The following is an 8,014-nucleotide window of genomic DNA, read 5'->3' as shown; positions in this document are numbered from 1 at the left end:
CATACTTGACTTCACTCTGGAAGAATTTACATTTCTTCGGTGAAAGCTTGAGGCCATTCTCCCTAAGTTTCTTAAAGACAAGTTCCATCCTCTCCAAATGTTGTTCATAACTGTTGGATAAAATGATCAAGTCATCGATGTAGATCATACAGATCTTCAAGTGGAGATCACCAAGACAGTCTTCCATCAGGCGCTGGTATGTTGCTGGTGAATTGGTAAGGCCAAAACCCATCCTGTTGTATTCATAGAACCCCAGAGGACCAACTGTAAAGGCAGTTCTGGGTTTATGTTCTTCCTGTATTTCCATCTGGTGATAGCCACTCTTCATATCCAAAACACTGAAGATTGTATTTCCAGCTAAAGAGTCAAAGATTTCTTTAATGCGAGGGAGTGCATATGAATCTTTAACAGTTCGTGCATTTAGAAGCCGATAGTCAATGCACATCCGCAAAGAATTATTGGGCTTTCTAGCAATGACAACTGGTGATGCCCAGGGACTATATGATCGCCTGATAACACCACTAGCAAGCAGCTGATGAAGATGTTGCTTTACCTCGTTGAACATAGGCGGAATGCGTCGGTGCCGCATCTTGAAAGGAATTTCATCCAATAAATCAATGCGGTGCTTCACCCTGGGGCAGAATCCAATATCTAAATCACCTTTAGAAAAAATGTCCTGATATTGGAGAATGAGACTAATGCCTTGCTTCAGCTCCTCTTCAGTAAGTATATCTGAAGACAAAGTCATTTTCTCCAAAATGGACTTCTCAATTTCGGTGATGTCGAATGGAAGATCTTCAATCGTGATTGGTTGAAGTTCACACAGAAGACCTCTCGGTGGTATAACCACTGTCTGGGTAGTGATGTTAGCCACTGGAACATCCACCACAGAGCTACCCTGAAAACTAACTCAGAATAAAAGCGAGACATCCAGTTCTGCTATAACTGAATGCTGGGTAGGATGGAGTGCAGCACAAACATTCCTATAAGGAACCTTCCTGTCTATGTAACCTCTCACAGTTACAGTTTGGTTTGGTGGAATGATGATGTTGCTGGTAGCAGCACTTCGCACAAGTCCCAACCTACACTTGTTACGAGTCAACTCCTTTTCCTGCAAAACAATTGCCCTGAAAGCTAAATAAAAAGAAGTTTGCAGATTGGCACACTGCAGAAAGCGAGTTCCATACTCTTTGCGGCATTCATCAAGAGCTGGTGTCAATATGTTGGTACCAATCAAAACTGGAACATCACTGTTGTACCTGCTATCTGGAACAACTAGCAATAAAGAATGATAAGGAGTTTCTGAAAGAAGACCCTTAAAAATAAGAGTTGCTTCCACATGTCCTTGATATGGTAAATTCTCTCCATCGGCGCATTCAATGTCCAACAAAGTTTCCAATGGATGAACTGTCAAATGAGAAAGAACCTGTTTGTAAAATGTCTCACCGATAGTGGAAACAGTTGATCCAGTATCAAGGAGACCTCTACAAACATGTCCATCAATGCTAACAGTCACCTCACTAGTATCACCAACAAGACCATCAGGTAAACCACGACGTCTGACAGACATATTATTGCAAACAGGAAAGTTAACATTTTCCTGTTGAAATCGTCTGGAGTGATCTAGTCGTACCCTGCATGCCATCTGGATGTGACCGTACTGTAAACACCTATAGCATTGAGGAAGTCTATCCTCAGATGCATAAACAAAATGGTCTGAAGTGGGTGTTGGGGTGGAGGGTGGTGACTTCGAGGAGAAAAAATCTGTTTCAGCCTCATTCAGTTTCTGTTCGAATTGATCCAACTTGGATGAAAGTTGGAGTACCGCTCTTTTAGTTGTCGGATAACTTCTGAATTGTAGTCCCCCATGATAGATTACTAACAATGGAAGAAAACAATTACCTCCAAACATCAAATAATCTACACTGAATGGCTATCAGGAGAAACAACAACCTCAAGACACATAACTAAAATTACATTATCTCCCAACAATCTAAACATACCTACGTCGGCTCCAATGTTACCGAAGGTTCTATATATATAGCAAAGAAGACTTCAGATGGGGTTTAAGGTCTTTATTCAGGGATCACCTGGAGGGATGTGAAGATCCCGATGTTTATAAAAACATTCGCACACAAATATATATCTCTATAACGACCCTGGAATAACAAAAGAACATAAAATAAGTTACATTTTCCAGGTTAAGTACAATTTACTTCAATATTATATTACTAATGTACATTTAACACACATACATTTCAATTCAGACTCAAATCAAATATAATTATAATTCAAAGGTTAATTTAATTATCACATCATTGCTATAAGCATGTGCTAAGCACGTCATAAAACTATATAAATACCTGTGTGTATATTCTATAACACACAGAATTACGACATCACATATAAGTAAATATTTAACCTACCGACTGTGGGTCAGGTCGTTTGAATAATGATGCTGGTTGTGCTACATCATTGATAACCTGTCAACAAAATACCACTTATAAATAGGAGCACATAAAATATACACATAGAATATATTCATATATACACTTAATAATAAAGTAGTTTAATAACTAATTTAGTTATTTACTTATTTGTATTATCAAACCTAATCAAATATTCGTCTTAGAAGACAAATATCCCTATATAATTATAAACATTATTAAACACTACTTTAAATCGTTCGCTATAGAATAAGTTTTATCAACTGCTTACACATGCTAAGTTCTAATTTAAGGCTTATCATAAAATATGCATACACTAATCTAGTTTACTACTTAAAACACATGGTTATATCTTAAAATATATGTTTGTATTTACCTGTGCTGTTAATAACTGTGCCGTGCAGAACTTGATCAACTATAAAACTTGCAATGCTGCAAACCACCTGTCTTGCTTGAATGTTTAAAAGTCTCTGACTCCAGAGAACACCAGGTAACAAAAGAAACAATAGATGAGCTTACTACTGAACGATTACCTGGCCTGAACACTGAGTTGAGGGTGAACACAACCCAAGCTGACAATACAAAAAGACACAGGAAAACAATAGAAACAAAATAAGAAACAGCTTTGCACTATTAGAATTAGAAAGAATAAAATATATGTAAACTGTTTTAAAATTGTAGTGTATGTGATATGCAAATTAAAACATCCGGTTACATTTTCTTCCTGCATTAGGTAAGATGAACGCAGTTTCTTTTGTAACACTTTGTACTTATTTTTAGCATCTGATAGTTTGAATCTATTTAAATGTCTACGGTTGTAATTGAATTACGGAGAGCGCACATATACCTGTTGTATAGCTTTGTGCATTCCTCACTGAACCAAGGCTTGTGTTCACGGACGATACCGCGTTTGTTAGTGTGTACTGAGCAGTTGTTACCTATTCGAGTTTCGCGCTTACATGTCTCGTCAAATATATCATGTAACACCCCTGTTAGATTATTCACACACTCATTAACAGAAGTCTTTTTAAGAATAAGGTCGTCAATACAAGCATTTAATTCTTCTTGTTTAGACATGGCATTGTTAAGTGTTGTTTCTTTTTTATCATCATTCCACTCATATACATATGTTCTGCTTGCCGTTTTACAAGTACATGTACATTCATTTATACCATACGGTTTTCTTAATAACATGAATATAGGTGCGTAATCAGAGTGAATATTAAAATCTCCAACATAAAAATCGTGTGTAACATCTAGAGAATATTTATCTACAATACAGTAGTCTATTACACTAGTGCCGTTTTTGTTATAGAATGTGATTTTCCCAGTGCAATCACTAGCTGACCGGCCGTTTAATATTCTAACATCAGACGCTATGCCCAGGTTTAAGATAGATTTTCCTAAGGTGTTTACTTTCATGTCTTCGGAGTTTCTTTTATAATATATATCGCTTTCGTAATCAAAATGCTTTGGTACACAGCCGATATCATCAAAACGTGTGTTATCATTTTCTATAAAATCACTCTCGTGGCCGACACGACCGTTAAAATCACCCATTAGTATAACGTGGCCCTGATCTTTAAAATATTCAACATTTTCTTCCAGCACTTGGAATAAGTCACAATCATACACTGAATAAAATTCACTTCGATCTGGGGGTAAATATACAAAACAAATATAAGTGTCTACATTGTCAACAGAGATTTATCACATCTTATCCAAATTATACTATCATTTTAATTTTATCATTTAAATATTCTTTATATAGTAATACCAATCCGCCACCTCTACATCTCTTCCTTAAATGTCAGTTTTAACAACTAGTACGAGTACTGATGATTTAATTGGAATTTTATTGTGCGAAGTATAGTGTAAACGGTCCATAACAGGCCCATACGCAGACATTTATATGGGGGGTGCGTAATCGACGGCCTAAAGAGCCGGAGTTGTTAGCGGGGTCCGGGTGCATGTTCCCCGAATTTTTTTTAAATCTAGAATGCAGGAGATGCATTTTCCTGCATTCTGGGAAGTAAATTTGAAATGTTTCTTTGCCTCAAAATATGTCAAATGTTATACAGAAATTGTAGAAGAAAGGTTATTACTGCGAAAACTTCATACAGTTCACATCGTCGGACTATTTTTATTTTTTTACACATCCACGGACGCACCTCGGCAGACTATGGGGGGTGCGTACGCACCCCTCGCACACACCCCACACACCCCTGCGTACGGGCCTGCATAATTTATTTAGGAGATAACCATATGGAGTTTTTAGATTTACGGGTGTTATTGTCTATTTAGCCTGAGGTCAAAAATGAAACATTTGCAGGCATCAAATAGACAATAAAACCCGCAAATCTAAAAACTCCATATAGTTATGTCCATTATAAATTGAATCGTTTTTTTACAGAACTAACTGTATATTTGGCATTTCTTGAAAAAAAATACCTGGCTAAAATCAAACTGTAGACCCTTGAATCGTCAACTTCGCCTGTTCAAATTGCTAATGACGTGACTTTCTAATGACGTCATTAGCTTTCCGGGTGTTATATTCATTTGATCCCGGAAAAAGAATGTAATTAACCAATCACAATACGGAACACACTCCAGTCGTTGTCATCATCATCATCAGCATCAGCATCATCATCATCATGTTTTTTGTTTGTGGTTTTTTGGGGGGAAGGGTTGTGGGGTTTTTTAACGCGAAATGTTATTTCAGTTTTGGAGATAAGTTTTCAAATGTAAAATTTTGTTCTTTTTTCTTTTGTACAATTTATTATTCATTATAAATAATGAAATCTGCATGTTGCTAAGTTAGCCTACTTGTATTACTACTTATTTAGTAGGAAACTATTCTTAGAAGTCAACTGTTAATTTTTGAACAAATTGGCTAAAAAAAATTGTCTTTTGATGGTGGAACTACAATGACCCAAATTAAAATAATAAACAAAACGAATTTCCAGTTTTTGAGCGATTGTGGTAGCCTACATGTTTAAATACATATACGACAAGAGGTAACCATTGAAAATGTCTAGACGGGGATATTTTGTGTCAAAATGTGACCCTATATTGGCTATAAATTAATTTTGAACGGGAAAATAAGCGTTTTACAAAAAGTCACTTTATTAATAATTTGGATGGTATTTTTGTTTTTTATTCTTAATACTGTAATGTTTCTGTATTTTTTTTTATATATTGTGTATTAATAATGTGCCATAAACCTGGACCTTTAATTATTATTTAATTTATTACATGCATTTTATTTCGTTAATTTTTTCTTTCTTTAAAGAAGAAACAGCAAACAAGTTAATTTTGTCTTAAGTCTTTTGTCTTCTTTCCACCACTATTTTTTTTCCTCTTTTTAAGGGGGGGGGGGGGGTAGGGAATATTAAATAATTATTTTGTTCAAATTGTCTGATGTGTTGGTTTCTTTCGTTTCGTTTATTTGTTTGTTTCGTTTTGTCTCGTTTATTTATTTGTTTGTTTTGTTTTTGTTTTTGATAATGGGCTTTCGGCAGACATTTTTAATTTTGTATTTAATTTGGTTTCCTTCATTCCTTCTTTTTCATTTTTTTTTTGCTTTAATGTTCTTCTTTCTTCTTTTTTCTATCATGGGTGTAATATGGGAATTATTTGCATCAACAAAATTCGACTGACATTACTGAACTAAAACGACTGTCACAGCCATATTTTACTGTAAATATGTTACTTTGTATAAATGTTAATGGGGTGTAGATAATTGGTATATTGTGTAGATTATGTATTTACTCGCAGTGTTTGTATGGGACGGTGGCGTCGTGGTTAGGTCATCGGTCTACAGGCTGGTAGGTACTGGGTTCGGATCCCAGTCGAGGCATGGAATTTTTAATCCAGATACCGACTCAGAACTCTGAGTGAGTGCTCTGCAAGGCTCAGTGGGTAGGTGTAAACCACTTGCACCTACCAGTGATCCATAACTGGTTCAACAAAGGCCATGGTTTGTGCTATCCTGCCTGTGGGAAGCGCAAGTAAAAGATCCCTAGCTGCCTGTCGTAAAAGAGTAGCCTATGTGGCGACAGTGGGTTTTCTCTAAAAACAGTGTCAGAATGACCATATGTTTAACGTCCAATTGCCGATGATAAGATAAAAAAATTAATGTGCTCTAGTGGCGTCGTTAAATAAAACAAACTTTACTTGTTTGTATGATCCCTTTTCATATGCACAGTGAAATATAGTAGCACTTGTAATGGTTTAGTTAGCCCGAGTACTCTGACTGTAAGAGAGCTAGACGGACATTTGGACATAAATACGCTCTCATTACAGTCAGAGACCAAGCTACATGTATGTATTTTTTTGGCAATTCCCGACAACCAAGAAGTTGGCAAAGATTTCCGCTCTAATACCACAGCAATCCTATGTTTGACGTCAAATACCTTTACATCGATCATTTTCGAGTTAACTGAGTTAAAAAAATCCACATATTAATCACTAATACACATACTACAGAAAGAAATCCGACAGCACCCACATTCAGCTACGCTTCGTGACACTCCGTCGCAAGAATTACAAAGCTCGGTGTCCTATTTCGTGATGTAGATCACGTGATCGCCTTGTGCAGCAGTTACAGGGGCCGTCTCATACCAAGCCTCTTCTTTCTCTTACTTAATTTTGGACGGTCCTTCTAAAATGCTCCAAATTATATAAATATTTGGTCGAGCAGTCAATTCTTTTTTATTTTTGGCTTGTAACCTTTTTATTTATTTTTATTTATTCTATTAACTATTCAAAATTCTGCCCATTTTCAAACACACACACACACACACACACCCCTCCCCCCTCCATCCCGAGTCAGGCCACCGATCTTATCGGAGGTCTGACTTGGGATGGGCGTGTTCGAAACCCTAGTGGTATATGGGCACGTTAAACTAGTTATCATCATCATCATCATCATCATACCAAGCGACGTTACAACATGGAAGAGTTGGCTAATGGTTTCCTCTCTAACACAGTGATAAAATTACCAAATATTTGACATCCAATAGCCGATGATTAATGAATCAATGTGCTGTAGTGGTGTCGTTACACAAAACAAACTCTTTTTGGTTATTGTCGGGCACTTGTCGTTTTGAGACGGCCCCTGGAAGACGGAATGGCTGAGCGGGCGATCATGTGACGCATCGTCACGATATAGGTCGGCGAACTTAGAATTCTGCTGTCCGGAGTTTGCCGAAGCTTAGCTGAATGTGGGTGCTGTCGGGTTTCTTTCTGTAGTGTGTGTATTGGTGATTAATATCTGAATTTCTTTTAATCGATCAACTCGAAAATGATCGATGTAAAGGTATTTCACGTCAAACATAGGATTGTTGTGGTACTAGAGCGGAAATCTTTGCCAACTTTTTGGTTGTCGGCAATTGCCAAAAAAATACATACCTTGGTCTCTGACTGTAATGAGAGCGTATTTATGTTCAAATGTCCGTCTAGCTCTCTTACAGTCAAGAGTACTCGGGCTATGGTTTAGTCTGCACGGGCAAAGCTTGACTGCGGACTGTTCCATTTTGGCTATCACCATGTTAAAAGTGCTGGTT

General features: G+C 36.9%; 1 long non-coding RNA gene across 1 annotated transcript; it reads right to left on the bottom strand.

Annotated features, from left to right (window-relative positions):
- Nucleotides 1–2,060: 2,060 nt before the first annotated feature.
- Nucleotides 2,061–2,979, bottom strand: LOC121384764. Its single transcript, XR_005959433.1, has 3 exons — nucleotides 2,824–2,979; nucleotides 2,427–2,483; nucleotides 2,061–2,159 (listed from the first exon to the last, which is right to left on the bottom strand). It is a non-coding gene; the product is annotated as an uncharacterized LOC121384764 (long non-coding RNA).
- Nucleotides 2,980–8,014: the final 5,035 nt, after the last annotated feature.

The sequence above is a fragment of the Gigantopelta aegis genome, chromosome 10, assembly GCF_016097555.1.
Source record: "Gigantopelta aegis isolate Gae_Host chromosome 10, Gae_host_genome, whole genome shotgun sequence".
Classification (NCBI taxonomy): Eukaryota; Metazoa; Mollusca; class Gastropoda; order Neomphalida; family Peltospiridae; genus Gigantopelta; species Gigantopelta aegis.
This window is presented reverse-complemented; position numbering and strand designations above follow the sequence as displayed.